At 40.6% G+C, this 19,623-nt stretch overlaps 1 protein-coding gene across 3 annotated transcripts in view; it reads left to right on the top strand.

The window, feature by feature from the left end:
* TMEM45A (transmembrane protein 45A) overlaps nucleotides 1–19,623 on the top strand; it is a 101,552-nt gene that overhangs the window by 6,667 nt on the left and 75,262 nt on the right. Inside the window, exon 2 of one of the 3 annotated variants that reach the window (XM_073804334.1) lies at nucleotides 16,211–16,417. The exons of 1 other annotated variant lie outside the window; for it this stretch is intronic. The gene's annotated coding sequence lies outside the window, so the exon portion shown is untranslated. Of the gene's footprint in view, nucleotides 1–16,210; nucleotides 16,418–18,002; nucleotides 18,171–19,623 lie in introns of those variants that run through there. One more of the 3 variants, XM_033855895.2, reaches the window with a different exon arrangement.

Below are 19,623 nucleotides of genomic sequence, written 5' to 3'. Positions count from 1 at the left end.
TTATAATGCTCTTCTCTATATAAACACCATTAGAATACATATAGACATAGTATTAAAATATTGATTCATTCTTCACTTATTTTTAAAGCTATGTCTAAAGTGCTAATTTTTTCCTCATAGAATTACTCAAAATTTCTACTTCTGATAACTTTTACTCTCTACAAGAAAGAAAGATTTTTCCTATGGTTAAAGGGCATTGATTGCTGATAGCTTTCCTTCCTCTCTTTCCACCTTCCTCCCTTTCTTCCTTCCTCCCTCCCTCTCTCTCTCTCTTCCTTCCTTCCTTTCTTTCTTTCTTTTTCTTTCTTTCTTTCTTTCCTTCTTTCTTTTTTTGTTTCTTTCTTTTTTCCTAACCCTTCTAATTTCTTTTGGCTTTAGAATTAAAAAAGTAATCTATATGAGCTGAAAAAATTGAAACAGTGTATAGAGTCAAAACTAATGTTTTCCCCTTTTCTTACCTGCTTTCTTCCCATCCCACTACTGTCCCCGAGGTACCTTTGTTAGTAGTTTGGCCTGTATCCTTCTAGACCTTCTCCAAGAATCCACTCACAGGTATAGATCTAAACGTAAATATAATTTTAAAATATAAATGAGACCATATTGTATTCATTGTTCTGCCCTTGTTTTTTGTTTTTTTTTTAGCTCCACACATACATAAGCATATACATGTATAATATACAAATCTCAACCTGTCACCTGAGATGTATAGATTTTTGTGGCATATCTTGTCATGGAGAACAGTAGGTGAAGCTCAAATGAAAGAATGTTCTTTTTCTATAGAAGACCAAGCCACTTAAAGTAAGAGTGGCATTGGGCTAAGCTTCTCAAATCAGACTGCTTGCACTGTTCCTTGTGGCCTCATTCCCATGAAAACTCACTTCTTTAAGCTGAAAGGTGAACTCTTTCTCACCAAATTATGTAGAGCTCCCATTAACTTCACTTTTTTCAGAGCCAGAATTCCCCCGTGGCTGTGTCATTTCCTGGTAGGAACTTAGGTGTTTAGGAGGCATTTGAATTCCCTCCTAATGACCTGAAATCCTACTTACTCTGTTTTCTGACTTGAGTCAACAACTAGGTGGCCAAATAGACCCAGTTTCTTGTGTAGAGACACTGTGTTTATCCCTGGCCCAGAGTCTACCACCAAATACATTTTCAGTAAAAAGTATTATATTTCATTTGTCATAAATTTAATAGAAGAAAAAGAAACCAAAGTGAAATATAAGAGATTTTTGAAATTTGGGTAACTATTTCTTCAGAAAAAGATATATTAGTTCCTAAAATATTCTTCTACAGACAAAACAATAGATTAAAATATCAAAATATTGGGATTAATAACTACTCTCATAAAATTCAAATGGCATCCTTCATATCCAAGTAGCCCTATATTAAATTACTTCCTTACACTTTAAATTAAAAAAGTATAAAGTTCTGAATTTCACTTTGATATGTCTAGGTATGGATCTTAAAAAAATTTTTTTTAACATCCTGTTTTCTCTTGATGTGTCCTTTCCATTTGAAGACCCAAGTCTTTCTTTAGCTCAGAGAGTTTTTCTCCAATTATTTGATTCTTGCTTCCTCTCTCTGTAAGCCAGGAATAATTCGGACAAATGATTGTCAAAAACTCTTAAAGGAAGAGAGGAAAAGCCAAAATAGAGAGAGGTATGGTAGTAAGGAGCACATTTAGGACAGTTTTAGGGACACTGTATGTTTAATAAATAATGAAAATTCAATACCATTAAAAATGTTAGTGAAGAAGAAGAAAATCATGAAAAATACTCACACAAAAATCATGTCATAGCTGAACCTTGGGGATAAAGGTCCGAGGAGGAGAGAGTAATAAGGGGGAGAGAGAAAGTTGTGTTGAGGAAGAATGGGGGAACTGGGGTCAGAGACCTAGATGCTCCTTACCTTTAAGCCGGCAGGAAGGAGAACTGAACCCCAGCTTCTCCATCTCTGGTGTTGCTTTTCCTCCTCCTGCTCTGCCTTCGGTTTGTATGCACTAAGGGCATGAAGACAGACTGTGGAAGAGCACGGTGATCTTGGTTTTTTTCTTGCTGCTTGTGTGACTTTTCGGACAGGTTGTTTCCACTGTGGGGAGAAGAGGGATGAATCAATACCTCATCCTCCTGGGGCAAGTTCGGAACCTCTGTATGGACACTAAGCCTCATTTTCCTCATCAGAAAATCAGGCCTGTCTCTCCCTACTTCTAAGAGAGGAGTCATGAAGTACTGTATGTGATAGGGTTTTGTGAACTTTATTGTGCTCCACGGAGGATAGAGATTATGTAACCGTCATCATGCTTTAAAGCTCTTTCTTCCCAGAAAAATACACAAACAACTAATGGCTGAGTGACCATTTATGAGGTGTCAGCCCCTTCTCAGGGTTCTTCTCATTTTATCTTCATGGACACCTTATGGGATAGAGGCTCTTATTATTCCAATTTTATAGATGAGGTAACTGAGGCCCAGAGAGGTTAAGTAACTCTTCCAAGATCACACAGTGATGAAATCAGGACTTAAACATAGGATAACCTCATTTCAGTGTCTGAACACTTAACATTTATGCCATGTGTAATACACTCAGGAGTGAAGCAACTGCTGTTGATGGCAACTTCTCAGAGGGTTGGTGAGTAGTCGAGTCTAGTGCTGGTCAGCAGAGGTAGAGGTCTTTCTGTGTGCACCAGATTCCTTGTTCTGATCTGCCAGATTCCTCTTACCATCCTTTGTAATCCTGGGAGGCTGAACACTTTGTATCCTCTGTGCCTGATACACCCTAGTTCCGGCATCCATCACCCCTGGCCTGAATTACTGCCACAGTGTATTAAACTATCTGTGGTAAAGGATCAGTTTGGTTTTGGTTTTATTTTTTTCCCTCGGTCCAGTGAAGCTTGACATTTTTGTAAAAATATAAAAACTCCTATTTGGATGTTGCAGCAATGTCGTATTACTCTAAAATGTTTTAAAGTTTCTAAACGTTTACTGTCAGTTTCCGTGATTATCTTGTTGCAGATGGTGAACAGTTTGCTTACTAGCGTTGGTCCACAGACTATGGCTTCACTAGCATTGTCCTAGGGTTCTCCTTGCTTTCACTCTTGCCCCCTGTAAAACAACCAGGATGTGCCACAAAGCAACCAGGATGATTCTTTAAAAATACACATAAGGCCCCATCATTCCCCTGCTTAAACCCTGCAATGGCTTCCCACTGCATTTAACATAAAGTCCAGATATTTACCATGGGCTGAAAGGTAACCTGGCTCTGCCTACATTCTCCCATCTCCATCTCCGCCTTGCCCACTCTTCCCCCAATGCTAATGAAATGTAGTCAGACTTTGGATAAAAAAGTAGGTTCAGGTAGAGAACACATAATGATTTGAGATGTGAGATACGCTTTGTTTTGTTCTTTCGTCTACAAGCTCAAGCTTGCACTGGTGCTTCCCTCACTTCCTCCAGGAGCGAGAACTTTGCCACTAGCTTCAAAATGAGTGAGATGGCCAATACCAAGTCCCAGAGAAGATTTGTGAGGAACTCTGCTCGAGTAATGTAACCTACTGCTCCTCTGATAGACTCAGCCTCATGATATCCGTATTCTGTTCACACCTTATACAAGCGTGTTAGGCTGTTTGTTTCTTTCCTCAGAAAATGGGACTGATATGGGTCAGGATGGTACAGGGGTCATTCCAATTGCTCTTGAGATTGGAGAATAAAAGATTGATAGTGTGATTGTTGTTACTGTTGATGAAAATTCATTGGTGGGGAGCATGACTTTATTCAGTGAGCTGAGGGGAAGCACACATCCTGGCAAAACAGTTTCTTGGTTGGTTTGACTTTGGCCCTGAACACTTGCCATCCAGAGGCCCTCTGTGTGGAGGCAGTCAAGATTCTCTCCCCATCTCACCATTGCTTTCTAGTCTCCAAATGGAGCACTACTGTTGCAATGAATGAGTAGGAAGCAGCTCCAGAATTGCTCATGTAGCCATGGAGAGTCATGGTTTATACAGGGCATGCTTTTGTAGCTGAAAGCTATAAAAGCTGGTGTGAACATCGTTTCAGGCTTTATCATTTCAATGCCTTTTTAACCCATTGCCAATTCTAATGATTTCCCAACTTTCAGAAGAGGAATTTTATTGTCTTTTGTTAATGAATTGTCCTGGTAATGAAAACAACTGTCAGATTTTAGCGGCAAGAAATTTTTATATTCAGTAGATCTGGGGATGTGAAGTAGGAATATTCATTTTATCAAGCATCCCAGGAGATTCTCAGGCAGGCGGCTCAAGGACCTTATTTTGAAAAACACGGGTTAAAGTATTGATAGTATCTTTTCTGTGTAATACTGGTATTTAGTGCTAAGTTGACTGAATTTTAAAGAAGTTCTGTTTTTGCCCAAGATAGAGTAACAGGGCCAGATTTATTCTTTTGCCTGAAATAACCTGAAATAATATCAGATAAAATATATGAAACAATATACGGTTTTTGAAACGCTGGCCATCAGGCAGTGGGAAGGCAACGATCCCCAAGAAATCACAAACAAAAGAGGTGAGGGCTTGAGAATGAACCGATAGCTAGTGGGAAGCAGCAGCATAGCACAGGGAGATCAGCTCTGTGCTTTGTGACCACCTAGAGGTGTGGGATGTGGGAGGGAGGGAGACACAAGAGGGAAGAGATATGGGGACATATGTATATGTATAACTGATGCACTTTGTTATACAGCAGAAACTAACACACCATTGTAAAGCAATTATACTCCAATAAAGATGTTAAAAAAAAAAAAAAGAGGTGAGTGCTTGGACTGCTCCAGCTGGCTGCCAGATAGAGGTTCCAGGCTGAGCCGCAGGTGGAACTCGTACTCCCTGAGTTGAGGAGGTGATGCTAAGAGCCCAGGGAAACCAAGGTGGCTGGAGTTCTCAGGACAGAGCTCTAGAACCAAGAGAGCTGCACAGAGAGAGGGCACTGGAGATCTGCAGAAAGGCCCCTCAAAGATTCATCAGAGCAAATGAGGCAACTGCAGGAGGCTGGAGGGAAGGGGGAAGGGGGAAGGGGTGCAAAGATGGGGGAGGGGACAGGGAGGGGGTGGAGAGCAGTGCCCTGCACTCACAGAAGTCCGGGGATATTGCTTATTCCCTCCAACCAGACTGGAAAACTCATAGTTCACGAAGTATTGGGCAGAACATTCAGGAAGGTCTGGCCTCAGTAATGGGGAATAATTAACCCTACACTGAGCACTGCTCCAGACGTGCCTAACAAATCATAAAAAAGCAATACCCGGGCTTCCCTGGTGGCGCAGTGGTTGAGAGTCCGCCTGCCGATGCAGGGGACACGGGTTCTTGCCCCGGTCCGGGAAGGTCCCACATGCCGCGGAACGGCTGGGACCGTGAGCCATGGCCACTGAGCCTGCGCGTCCGGAGCCTGTTCTCCGCAGCGGGAGAGGCCACAACAGTGAGAGGCCCACGTACCGCAAAAAAAAAAAAAAAAAAAAAAGTAAAGCAGTTGTGTTTCAAATGGAAATACACTGTCCTTGACTGTCCTAGAGGTGTATTTCCATACACATTTTTGTACCATTAAAAGGTCAAATAGTCGAGGCCTTCAGAGTAACATTTTGTACATAACAAGCCGGAGTCTGCCAAACCATGGTCTGTGTTGATATTTACCTTGGCTTCTGACATAGCAGTTCCTCTTTGATGTCTATTATTGTTTTTTTGAAATACTTTCCCTGTGTTTGATAACTCCAGCTTCCTCATTGGATTATGGTAAGGTAAATAGCCAAGTGCATCATGTATCCGTCCCAAGGGTTGGAGCTGGGAGTAGGGGACAATGAATGGAGGGCGAGGTGGGGCTAATTCTCTGAGGCCAATGGATGACTCGGAATCAAATGCCTTAGAGAGCAGTAAGGGCCAAACCAGGGAGGCCAAGATCTGCTGACAGGTCTGAGGGGTGGGTTAAGCCAGGGTCTAGAACCAGAAGCCTTTGAAATTCAACAGGAGTCTACAGGGATTGAAGTCACCAATGTCGTGTTAGGACTGTGAGCAAGGCTGAAGATTCAGACCTCTACTTCACCACCAGCAGTTTGAGGTTGGATCAGAGCGGTTACTCTGGGGTCATGCATGAGCTTAATGCTCTGGGGGTCCATAAATGAGCTCCAAGCTTTGAACCTGGGCTGTCTATTCCCCTCTGAGAATTAGATAGTTTTAAATTTGGTCACCAGGTGTGTTTCTCTGATTCATCACTGCCCTGAAGTTCAGCCTGACACCATATCTTCTGGATATTTCTTCTTAGATGCTTTGCTGCTTGAAAAAACAAGTTTTCTTCAGTTTGGCTGGTGCTAAGCACCTTGCAATCCTCTCCCATTCTGCCGGTGCTGATATATGGCTTTTCTTCATACAACTTATAAATCTCTTGGATGCTGGAAAAGTATATGTTTCTTAAAATGTTGTATCTCAGATCAATTTGTAGGAAAGCTCCTACTTGAAGATGACAACAAGATACCATTACTCTCATTTGATGGAAATGTTACTTTCTTTGAAGGATTGGGACTAAATGGTCAGTCTTTGAAAAAATTGGAAGTCAGTTTGTCTTTTTTAGATTTTTTTTGACGTGGACCATTTTTAAAGTCTTTATTGAATTTGTTACCGTATTGCTTCTGTGTTTTGTTTGGGTTTTTTGGCTGCAAGGCATGTGGGACCTTAGCTCCCCGACCAAGGATTGAACCCACACCCCCTGCATTGGAAGGTGAAGTCCCAACCACTGGACCACCAGGGAAGTCCCAAGTCAGTTTGTCTTTTAAAATTTTTATTTAGTTATATATTTTTTACACGGGCCTCTCACTGTCGCGGCCTCTCCCGTTGTGGAGCACAGGTTCCAGATGCGCAGGCTCAGCAGTTGTGGCTCACGGGTCCAGCCGCTCCGTGGCATGTGGGATCCTCCCAGACCAGGGCTCGAACCCGTGTCCCCCGCATTGGCAGGCAGATTCTCAACCACTGCACCACCAGGGAAGCCCCCCAGTTTGTCTTTTAAAGCAGAGGTCTTAGAAGTCACGTTTTCACCTAGAAAAGAGGCTTTTGATCAGAGGTTTTCAAAAACTTTACTTTTATTCCTAATGTCGACTGTACTATGGATTGGGTTACTGCAGCTGGGGTGCAGGGATGCATACTGGTCAGTATTCTCATGGTCACCATGATAGTTCTTGGGGCAGAAACGATTCACTTGCAGTATTCAATAATGATAATAATAACAACAACAGCAGCAGTGCTAGATGGTAGATGGAATAAGTTTATCACTTTCATTTCCTTCAAATCAGTATTGATTGGAGGAGGTTCTGTTCCTCTCTGGTGTTTTCCAGTGAGAGAAATAGGTATGAAAGAGATTAAGAGAGCATGGGTGATGGGACTTCCCTGGTGGTCCAGTGGTAAAGAATCCGCCTTACAATGCAGGGGATGCGGGTTCGATCTCTGGTCGGGGAACTAAGATCCCACATGCCGCGGGGCAGCTAAGCCTGCGCCCCACAACTGCTGAGCCTGTGTACTGCAGACTACAGAGCCCATGAGCTCTGGAACCCGAGTGCCACAGCTACAGAGCCCATCGGCCCTGGAGCTTGTGCACCACAGCTAGAGAAGACAAAACCTGCTACCACAACTAGAGAGAAGCCCGCACACCACAGCAAAAGATCCTGCATACCTCAATGAAGATCCCACATGCCGCAACTAAGACCTGACGCAGCCAAAAAAAAAAATAAAGTAAATAAATCTTAAAAAAAAAAAAAAAGAGTATGGTTGAGGCTTTCTGCCTTTACCTGATGAGCTTAGGACCACATTCTGTATTCCTGCATGTATCTGGGACTTTCAGCCCACCAGGAAGATGCAATCAAGGACAAAGGTTATGATTTCTGGAGAGAAATGCACAGAAAAGCTAGATACAATTTAACAATTGTTAATTGTGGTAGGCGGCGCTGGTTTTGTTTTGGCATTATTTTTAATTATTTCTGCTTGTGTGCTAATGAGTCAGAGAGGGTGGAATGAGTGGATGAAACAACTGAGCCCTGAAAAGCAGTTACATTCTGATTGGTTCTCAGATGGAAGTTTATTTTTCCATGAGAAGAGAATCAGCTTGACAATGGGAAACCCTTGAAGGGGGCAGGAGCCTCTGACTTTGCTTCAGTCTCAGTCCTGCTTCCATCTCCCCACTTTTGTCTCTGCCCTCTCCTCTCATGCCTCTTCCCCCCAAACCCACGATGGCCCTTCTGTCGGCAACTTTCTCCTGAACCTCATTTTCCCAGAAATTGCACAGGATTCAGAAGAGGCTATGGTGAGATATTTTCCCTCCTCTTTTCTGTGGATCTTATTTTTTGGATTGGAAATCTAATTTACATGCCACTCTAGAGGTCCTTCTTCAAGATTATTTTTTGAAATGAAGACAACCCATTTTTTTTTCCTGTCTTGAAAGGAGCTTTTAAAAACTTAGAAATGGAGAAAGGTCAACTGAGGGGATGTTTGGATTTTGAAGTATCCTGACACTGGCATGAAACCAGTTCTTGTGAAAACGAAAGGTTTGGCCTGTCATGAAAACACACCCGCTCCTATACTCAGACAGTACAGTGGTCCTACGTTTTATGGAAGACAGTGTTGACTCTTACACTGAGCACAGTGAAGCCTCTGGATTTTCCTTTTGGTGCAGTATCAGTCACTGATGGTGCTGAATCATGAAGCACATGGCCAGACTTGGGGATGGAGTATTGTTAATGAGGGAACTTAGGCCTGAGAAAGTAAAATTTCATGAAAAGCTGCAGGAGTATCATCTCTCCTTCATTGTTTGGCACATCATCACTTTATTTTTCCATGTTTTAGTTAACAAATGATATTGAGAAGTATCTTCTCCTTCACCATCTCCAAACCAAAGTCCATCTTTTTGTCTTTTTCCTGTGGGTATGATTTGAGAAGCAATCCATCAGGGACAATTCTGAGTCTATGTTGAATAAAAAAGCAAGAATAAAGGTGAATGATTATTTTTTCCTGGTGTTCTAAGTCATTGGAGAAATGATAAGGAAGTTAGCTTACATCACTGAGCATCTTACTCTTATAGAAAGGACCATTAGACTAGTGATTGGAGAAAGCAGTGGCATCCTTGGCAGAAAGACTCTGGTTTAAATGAGCTTCTCCACTGGCCTTCCTTTGGGCTCACTTCCACCTCTAGTCCATCTCATCATTAACCACATTTCTAAAATTAATTTATTAGAGGGGCAATTTGGTTCACAGGATGAGTGGATTTTGATTGGGTGTGGTGGTGGTGGTAGATGGAAAGGGGAGAACCTGATGATTATTCCACTGAGGGCCTGAACAACATGAAGAGGGAAGGCCAGTTAAGCAGAAAGAGAAAAAAGAAGCAACTGAGCCAATCTTCTAAAAACCTTTGTTGGAAATCTGCTTGAAGACTAATTTACTGCCCTTAGTCATATGGTTGAGTCATATTTTTTGTAACTAGTTCTTATAAAATCCAACCATTTCCAAGCTGATGACCAAAGAATTCTCTTCCAACTTGTTAGGGTAGAGAGATCTCTTCTTTAACCAAAATTACTGAAAATCTTTTGCCACCAAGCACTCAGATTTCTTACTGGGTCCACCCCTGCAAGATCAATTTTTCCAGATCAATCCAGTTGGTTAGGTTAACTGGGGCCCAGTCAATCTTAAATAAGTAAATACCAATTATAGGGGCAGAAAGCTTTCTTTTTTTTTAAATTGAAGTAAAGTTGATTTACAATGTTGTGTTAGTTTCTGGTGTACAGCAAAGTGATTCAGTTATTTTTATATATATATATTCCATATATATATATATATTCCATATATATATATATATATATATATACACATATATACATACACACACACACACACACACACACCTATACAGGTATATCTCTATCTCTGTATACCTATACAGTAGGACCTTGCTGTTTATCTATTTTATATATAGTAGTTTGTAGTTGGTATCTGCTAATTCCCAATTCCTAATTTATCCCTCCTCTCCCTTTTCCCTTTGGTAACCATAAGTTTGTTTTCTATGTCTGTGAGTCTGTTTCTGTTTTGTAAATAAGTTTGTTTGTGTCATATTTTAGATTCCACATATAAGTAATATCATATGGTACTTACCTTTCTTTTTCTGACATTTCTTTTAGTATGATAATTTCTAGGTCCACCCATGTTGCGGCAAATGGCATTATTTCATTCTTTTTTATGGCTGAGTAGTATTCCATTGTGTATATATACCACATCTTCTTTATCCATTCGTCTGTTGATGGACATTTAGGCTGCTTCTGTGACTTAGCTATTGTAAAAAGTGCTGCTATGAACATTGGAGTACATGTATCCTGTTGAACTATAGGTTTTTCCAGATATATGCTCAGGATGGGATTGCAGGATCATGTGGTAACTCTGTTTTTAGTTTTTTACGGAAGCTTCATACCGTTCTCCATAGTGGCTGCACCAATTTACATTCCCATCAACAATGTAGCAGGGTTCCCTTTTCTTCATATCCTCTCCAGCATTAGTTATTTGTAGACTTTTTAATGATGGCCATTCTGGCCAGTATGAGGTGGTACTTCATTGTAGTTTTGATTTGCATTTCTCTAATAATTAGTGATGTTGAGCATCTTTTCGTGTGCCTATTGGCCATCTGAATATCTTCTTTGGAGAAATGTCTATTTAGTCTCAGGGGCAGAAAGCTTTTTAATCTCCCAGGGGAACAGACACGTTTGTGGAAGTCCAGTTCAGGACTTTATCAGATGGCAGGAATTACTCTTCTCTCCAAGTGATACTAGAATAAAGTGACCCTTCGTAGAGTCATAGAGCTTTCCAGGGCATTCTGCCCAGGATGAATGATGCCCAAGAGCGTCTAATTCCACTATAGCTTCCCTACAGGTCTCTCAACAACCAGAAGACAAATTCTTTATCTCAGGGTCAGCTTCATGGTTGTGCCTTGTATAATTGCACAGGGCCCAGTTTTATTTTTTTGAATTTTATTTAATTTATTTTTTTATAGAGCAGGTTCTTATTAGTTATCCATTTTATACATATTAGTGTATATATGTCAATCCCAATCTCCCAATTCATCCCACCACCACCCCTCCCCCTGCCACTTTCCCCCCTTAGTGTCCATACGTTTGTTCTCTACATCTGTGTCTCTATTTCTGCCCTGCAAACCGGTTCATCTGTACCATTTTTCTAGGTTCCACATAGATGCGTTAATATTCGATATTTGTATTTCTCTTTCCGACTTACTTCACTCTGTATGACAGTCTCTAGATCCATCCACGTCTCTACAAATGACCCAATTTTGTTCCTCTTTACGGCTGAGTAATATTCCATCGTATATATGTACCACGTCTTCTTTATCCATTTGTCTGTCGATGGGCATTTAGGTTGCTTCCATGACCCGGCTGAAATGAACATTGGGGTGCATGCGTCTTTTTGAATTATGGTTTTCTCTGAGTATATGCCCAGTAGTGGAATTGCTGGGGCATATGGTAATTCTATTTTTAGTTTTTAAGGAACCTCCATACTGTTCTCCATAGTGGCTGTATCAATTTACATTCCCACCAACAGTGCAAGAGGGTTCCCTTTTCTCCACACCCTCTCCAGCATTTATTGTTTGTAGATTTTCTGATGATGTCCATTCTGACTCGTATGAGGTGATACCTCATTGTAGTTTTGATTTGCATTTCTCTAATAATTAGTGATGTTGAGCAGCTTTTCATGTGCTTCTTGGCCATCTGTATGTCTTCTTTGGAGAAATGTCTATTTAGGTCTTCTACCCAGTTTTTGATTGGGTTGTTTGTTTTTTCATATTGAGCTGCATGAGCTGTTTATATATTTTGGAAATTAATCCTTTGTTCGTTGATTCATTTGCAAATATTTTCTCCCCCGGCCCCATTCTGAAAGTTGTCTTTTCGTCTTGTTTGTATTTTCCTTTGCTGTGCAAAACCTTTTAAGTTACATTAGATCCCATTTGTTTATTTTTGTTTTTATTTCCGTTACTCTAGGAGGTGGATCAAAAAAGATCTTGCTGTGATTTATGTCAAAGAGTGTTCTTCCTATGTTTTCCTCTAAGAGTTTTATAGTGTCCAGTCTTAACATTTAGGTCTCTAATCCATTTTGAGTTTATTTTTGTGTATGGTGTTAGGAAGTGTTCTACTTTCATTCTTCTACATGTAGCTGTCCTGTTTTCCCAGCACAACTTATTGAAGAGACTGTCTTTTCTCCATTGTATATCTTTGCCTCCTTTGTCATAGATTAGTTGACCATAGGTGTGTGGGTTTATCTCTAGGCTTTCTATCCTGTTCCATTGATCTATCTTTCTGTTTTTGTGCCAGTACCATATTGTCTTGATTACTGTAGCTTTGTAGTACAGTCTGAAGTCAGGGAGTCTGATTCCCCCAGCTCCGTTTCTTTCCCTCAAGACTGCTTTGGCTATTCAAGGTCTTTTGTGTCTCCATACAAATTTTAAGAGTTTTTGTTCTAGTTCTGTAAAAAATGCCATTGGTAATTTGATAGGGATTGCATTGAATCTGTAGATTTCTTTGGGTAGTATAGTCATTTTCACAATATTGATTCTTCCAATCCAAGAACGTGGTATATCTCTCCATCTATTTGTATCATCTTTAATTTATTTCATCAGTATCTTATAGTTTTCTGCATACATGTCTTTTGTCTCCCTAGTATTTGATTCTTTTTGTTGCAGTGGTAAATGGGAGTGTTTCCTTAATTTCTTTCAGATTTTTCATCATTAGTGTATAGTAATGCAAGAGAGTTCTGTGCATTAATTTTGTATCCTGCTACTTTACCAAATTCATTGATTAGCTCTTGTAGTTTTCTGGTGGCATCTTTAGGATTCTCTAAGTATAGTATCACGTCATCTGCAAACAGTGACAGTTTTACTTCTTCTTTTCCAATTTGAATTCCTTTTATTTCTTTTTCTTCCCTGATTGCTGTGGCTAGGACTTACAAAACTATGTTGAATAATAGTGGCGAGAGTTGACATCCTTTTCTTTTTCATGATCTTAGAGGAAATGGCTTCAGTTTCTCACCATTGAGAATGATGTTTGCTGTGGGTTTGTCATATATGGCCTTTATTATGTTGAGATAGGTTCCCTCTATTCTCACTTCCTGGAGGGTTTTTGTCATAAATGGTGTGGAATTTTGTCAAAAGCTTTTTCTGCATCTATTGAGATGATCATATGGATTTTATTGTTCAGTTTGTTAATATGGTGTATCACATTGATTGATTTGTATATACTGAAGAATCCTTGCCTCCCTGGGATAACCCCAATTGATCATGATGTATGATTCTTTTAATGTGTTGTTAGATTGTTTGCTAGTATCTTGTTGAGGATTTTTGCATCTATATTCATCAGGGATATTGGTCTGTCATTTTCTTTCTGTGTAGTATCTTTGTCTGATTTTGGTATCAGGATGATGGTGACCTCATAGAATGAGTTTGGGAGTGTTGCTTCCTCTGCAATTTTTTGGAAGAGTTTGAGAAGGATAGGTGTTAGCTCTTCTCTAAATGTTTGATAGAATTCACCCGTGAAGCCATCTGGTCCTAGACTTTTGTTTGTTGGAAAATTTTTAATCACAGTTTCAGTTTCATTACTTGTGATTGGTCTGTTCATATTTTCTATTTCTTTCTGGTCATTCTTGGAAGGTTATACTTTTCTAAGAATTTGTCCATTTCTTCCACGTTGTCCATTTTATTGGCATAGAGTTGCTTGTAGTAACCTCTTAGGATGCTTTGTATTTCAGCGGTGTCTGTTGTAACTTCTCTTTTCATTTCTAATCTTATTGATTTGAGCCCTCTCCCTCTTTTTCTTGATGAGTGTGGCTAATGGTTTATCAATTTTGGTTATCTTCTCAAAGAACCAGCTTTTAGTTTCATTGATCTTTGCTATTGTTTTCTTTGTTTCTATTTCATTTATTTCTGCTCTGATCTTTATGATTTCTTTCCTTCTACTAACTTTGGGTTTTGTTTGTTCTTCTTTCTCTAGTTGCTTTAGGTGTAAGGTTAGATTGTTTAATAGAGATTTTTCTTGTTTCTTGAGGTAGGCTTGTATTGCTATAAACTTCCCTCTTAGAACTGCTTTTGCTGCATCCCATAGGTTTTGGATCATCGTGTTTTCATTGTAATTTGTCTCTAGGTATTTTTTGGTTTCTTCTTTGATTTCTGCAGTGATCTCTTGGTTATTTAGTAAAGTATTATTTAGCCTCCATGTGTTTGTGTATTTTACGTTTTCTCCCCTGTAATTGATTTCTAATCTTATAGCGTTGTGGTCAGAAAAGATGCTTGATATGATTTCAATTATCTTAAATTTACTGAGGCTTGATTTGTGACCCAAGATGTGATGTATCCTGGAGAATGTTCCGTGTACACTTGAGAAGAATATTCCATGTACACTTGAGAAGAAAACAGTAATGTGCTGTTTTTGGATGGAATGTCCTATAAATATCAATTAAATCTATCTGGTCTATTGTGTTATTTAAAGTTTGTGTTTCCTTATTAATTTTCTGTTTGGACGATCTGTCCATTGGTGTAAGTGCGGTGTTAAAGTCCCCCACTTTTTTTGTGTTACTGTTGATTTCTTCTTTTATAGCTGTTAGCAGTTGCCTTATGTATTGAAGTGCTCCTATGTTGGGTGCACATATATTTATAATTCTTATATCTTCTTCTTGGATTGATCCCTTGATCATTATGTGGTGTCCTTCCTTGTCTCTTGTAACATTCTTTATTTTAAAGTCTATTTTATCTGATGTGAGTATTGCTACTCCAGCCTTCTTTTGATTTCCATTTGCATGGAATATATTTTTCCATCCCCTCACTCTCAGTCTGTAGTGTCCCTTGGTAGGAAGTGGGTCTCTTGTAGACAGCGTATATATGGGTCCTGTTTTTTTATCCATTCATTGGACCTGTGTCTTTTGGTTGGAGAATTTAATCCATTCATGTTTAAGGTAATTATTGATATGTATGTTCCTATTACCATTTTCTTAGTTGTTTTGGGTTTGTTTTTGTAGGTCCTTTTCTTCTCTTGTGTTTCCCACTTAGAGAAGTTCCTTTAGCATTTGTTGTAGAGCTGGTTTGGTGGTGCTGTATTCTCTTAGCTTCTGCTGGTCTATAAAGCTTTTGATTTCTCCATTGAATCTGAATGATATCCTTGCCAGGTAGAGTAATCTTGGTTGTCGGTTCTTCCCTTTAATCACTTTATACATATCATGCCACTCCCTTTTGTCTTGTAGACTTTCTGCTGAGAAATCAGCTGTTAACCTTATAGGAGTTCCCTTGTATGTTATTTGTCATTTTTCCCTTGTTGCTTTCGATAATTTTTCTTTGTCTTTAATTTTTGCCAATTTGATTACTATGTGTCTCGGCGTGTTTCTCCTTGGGTTTATCCTGCCTGGGACTCTGTGCTTCCTGGACTTGGGTGGCTATTTCCTTTCCCATGTTAGGGAAGTTTTCGACTATAATCTCTTCAAATATTTTCTCAGGTCCTTTCTCTCTCTCTCTTCTCCTCTGGGCCCCTTATAATGCAAATGTTGTTGTGTTTAATGTTGCCCCAGAGGTCTCTTAGGCTGTCTTCATTTCTTTTCATTCTTTTTTCTTTATTCTGTTCCACAGCAGTGAATTCCACCTTTCTGTCTTCCAGGTTACTTATCTATCTGTTCTTCTGCCTCAGTTATTCTGCTACTGATTTCTTGTAGTGTATTTTTCATTTCAGCTATTGTATTGTTCATTTCTGTTTGTTTGTTCTTTAATTCTTCTAGGTGTTTGTTCTTTAATTCTTATAGGTCTTTGTTAAACATTTCTTGTATCTTTTCGATCTTTGCCTCCATTCTTTTTCGAAGGTCCTGGATCATCTTCACTATCATTATTCTGAATTCTTTTTCTGGAAGGTTGCCTATCACTACTTCATTTAGTTGTCTTTTGGGGGTTTTATTTTGTTCCTTCATCTGGTACGTAGGCCTCTGCCTTTTCATCTTGTCTATCTTTCTGTGAATGTGGCTTTTGTTCCACAGGCTGCAGGATTGTAGTTCTTCTTGCTTCTGCTGTCTGCCCTGTGGTGGATGATGCTATCTAACAGGTTTGTGCACGTTTCCTGATGGGAGGGACTGGTGGTGGGTAGAGCTGGATGTTGCTATGAGAGCAGAGCTCAGTAAAATGTTAATCCGCTTGTCTGCTTATAGGTGGGGCTGGGTTCCCTCCCTGTTGTTTGTTTGGCCTGAGGCGACCCAACACTGGATCCTAGCTGGCTCTTTGGTGGAGCTAATGGTGGACTCTGGGAGAGCCCACACCAAGGAGTACTTCCCAGAACTTCTGCTGCCAGTGTCCTTGTCCCCACAGTGAGCCACAGCCACCCCCCACCTCTGTAGGAGACCCTCCAACACTAGCAGGTAGGTCTGGTTCAGCCTCCTATGGGGTCAGTGCTCCTCCCCCTGGGTCCTGTGCACAGTAGTTTGTGTGTGCCCTCCAAGAGCGGAATCTCTGTTTCCCGCAGTCCTGTCGAAGTCCTGCAGTCAAATACCACTAGACTTCAAAGTCTGATTCTCTAGGAATTCCTCCTCCCACTGCCGGACCCCAGGTTGGGAGGCCTGATGTGGGGCTCAGAACCTTCACTCCAGTGGGTTCTGTGTTATAAGTGTTCTCCAGTTTGTGAGTCACCCACCCAGCAGTTATGGGATTTGATTTTATTGTGATTGCGCCCCTCCTGCCGTCTCATTGTGGCTTCTCCTTTGTCTTTGGATGTGGGGTATCTGTTTTGGTGAGTTCCAGTGTCTTCCTATCGACGATTGTGCAGCAGTTAGTTGTGATTCCGGTGCCCTCACAAGAGGGAGTGAGCACACGTCCTTCTACTCCGCCATCTTGAACCAATCTCCAGGGCCCAGTTTAGATGGGAGGGCCTCATTCTTGGTTTAATGCTCTACTGTCACTGTTGTGGAAGTCCCAGAAATTTGTAAACAAGGGACCCCACATTTTCATTTTGCTCTTGGCCGTACAAATCGTGTAGCTGGTTCTGCCTGTGTGCTCCAGGGTCACTCAAGTGTAACACAAGTGAGAAAATAAAATCAAGGACCCGTTTCACCACCTTTCTCCAAGCTTATGTATCCAGACGAGCACCTAATGAAACTGCTGCCCATTCTTTGATCTTAATTGATTGCATATTTAACCTCCTTTAAGAGGAGTTGTCAGAGGTCTCTTTTCCCCTTCTAGAACCATTTCCATACTGATTTAGAACCTCTAGTTAAAAGAATGATTCAGGTCTTTGCAACATGTGGTACTCTTGTCCTTTGAAAAGAAGCATTTTCTACATCTCCTTGGTTTACTTTGTTTTATGGTACTTAAATAGCACAACCTCAATTTCATGTGTGCTTTTTACATACAGTCCAGTATGTCTTATTTTTTTAGGTAAGAACTAAGAAACATTCTTATTGGCTGGTGGGCCCAAATACTGAACCCAGCAGCAATGGTTGTAAATATTCATTCCTAAGTTTTCTTAATCTTCATAGGTGCAGCTAAGCACAGGTAAGGGGTACACACACACTGCAGCATTTATCTACTCCCCTTGGGTGGGAATGAGTGTGAGTGGGTTGGCTTGGTAGGTTGACCCAGGAGAGAGAAGCAGCGTCATGGGTGGACCTAATCCCCAAGGAAGCCTTCGACTTTTACTGTGCTTCCACCCTGGCCACCTAAGCTAGATGGTTGAACAGTTTCATAGAAATGATTAGTCAGGAGGCAGACTTGGTGAGACTGGGAATAAAAGGATGTGACTCCTCTCAGGTACTGGAGAAACACCTGCAGACAGTGCCTGGGGAGTGCCTCCATGATTGCAAAAGAGTGTCTTCTGCTGAGCAGAGAGCATGCTTAGTGGGCTGACAGCCTTACATGTCTGATGACATTAATTACAGGGTATTATGGGCCAGGTTTCTGTAAGTTGGGTGGAGGTGGAGGCCACTGGCAATGTACACAATGCCCAGGGAGAAACATGTGAGTGGGAGGAAGAAAAGTAACTTCTCTGGGGCTGTTGCAAGGCTGATGCTGGTGAAAGATGCTTATTTTTCTTGAGCATTAAAGCAGCATCTGCCAGTATTGTCCGCTACTGAGCAGCACGTCTCTGATACTCATGAGCCGTGGGGAATGCTGGTAAAGGTAAAAGTGTGGTAAATTTTAATATTGTGTTTTCCTACTAGTTGCTTTTGGTGTGCACATGGATGTGTGTATGTGTGTAAAACTGACTGAAAGGTGTCAGATTACAGCCTATTGATTTTTTTTATTCTGTTAGCAAATTTTCAGCATTAACTAAGACATGAAGGCTTTGTTTTAGCTTCTTATTTCTTAACCCTTCTGCCTCAAATCTAAGGTGCTCGATCTACTCAGATCAAAGATGATGAGTGACTAGGAATAGAGAATTGGTTTGAAACAGTCAAAGGTTAGTTCACCATTTCTAGAGTAACTTTTAGTATGAAAGAGCAAGAACTTTTCATTCATGTTGACCTAGTTTGACTCTACTGTGTATGTGTGATATTGTGCAAATAACTTAATCTTTCTGAACTTTGGTTTCCTTGTTTGTAAAATGGGGTTAATAATACCAGCTTCCTAGAGTGGTAAGGATTTAATGAAATAATGTTAGCAAAGAGCCTAGTGCAGTATCTGTCTCCCGGTAGAAACTCAATAATAGTTAGTTACCTTTAGTTTATCAACTTTTCCTCTAACCCTCCTTCCCTAGCATTGGAGTCATGGCCTGCCGTTCTCAACTCCCATAGTCATAGTGTTTCCACAGCCTGCTTATTGTAGGTTGTGGCTGATTGAGACAAAGCTAAGACCGTGTAATTCTAATGATTCTATGGACATTTCATTTCATTTTATGTTAGGATCTAGCATTGTAGTTAGATAGGCAGAGTAGAAGTGTGAAGGAATGTGTCTTAAATGCTGAATTCTACTTCACTTGATTTGTGACATTTTCCCCTTTTGGGATCTATAGGAATCTGGCAGCTAAAGCATACGTCCTGGTATCCACCCTTTCCATCCATCCATCCATCCATCCATCCATCCATCCATCCATCCATCTATCCATCCATCTAGCCATCCATCCATCCATCCGTTCATTCATTTATCTATCCAACACTTAGGTACCAAACCACTATATGCCAAGCACAGTTCTAAGAGCCAGAGATTAAACGGTAAAGAAAAACAAAAAAATCCTGCATTCATGGAGCTTTTATTCTAGTGAGGGGTGATGCAATCAACAGAATAAGTCAGTAAAGTCTGTAGTATTTTAGATGGGGAATTATTATGGGGAAAGTAAAGCAAGAAAAGAGGATGGGGTGTTGAGGCACTTTGGGGTTTTCAATAGGGTGATCAGGGAAGGCCTCATTGAGAAAGTTTTTGAGCAAAGGCTTAGAGGAGATAAGGGGGAAGAGCATTTCAAACAGGAGAAGCAGCAATTGCAAAGGCTGGAAGGTGGAGGTAAGTCTGGTGTGCAAGGAGAAGCAGGGAGGCCAGTGTGGCTGGTGGAGGAGAGGATGAGGAGAGGATGAGGAGAGGGGGCCGGAGGAATGACAGGGGTTAAATCACGTAGGGCTACGAAGGCTCTTGTGAAGAC

Source organism: Tursiops truncatus, chromosome 4 (assembly GCF_011762595.2).
Source record: "Tursiops truncatus isolate mTurTru1 chromosome 4, mTurTru1.mat.Y, whole genome shotgun sequence".
Lineage (NCBI taxonomy): Eukaryota > Metazoa > Chordata > Mammalia > Artiodactyla > Delphinidae > Tursiops > Tursiops truncatus.
Note: the sequence above shows the minus strand (reverse complement) of the source record. Positions and strands in the feature narration are given on the sequence as shown.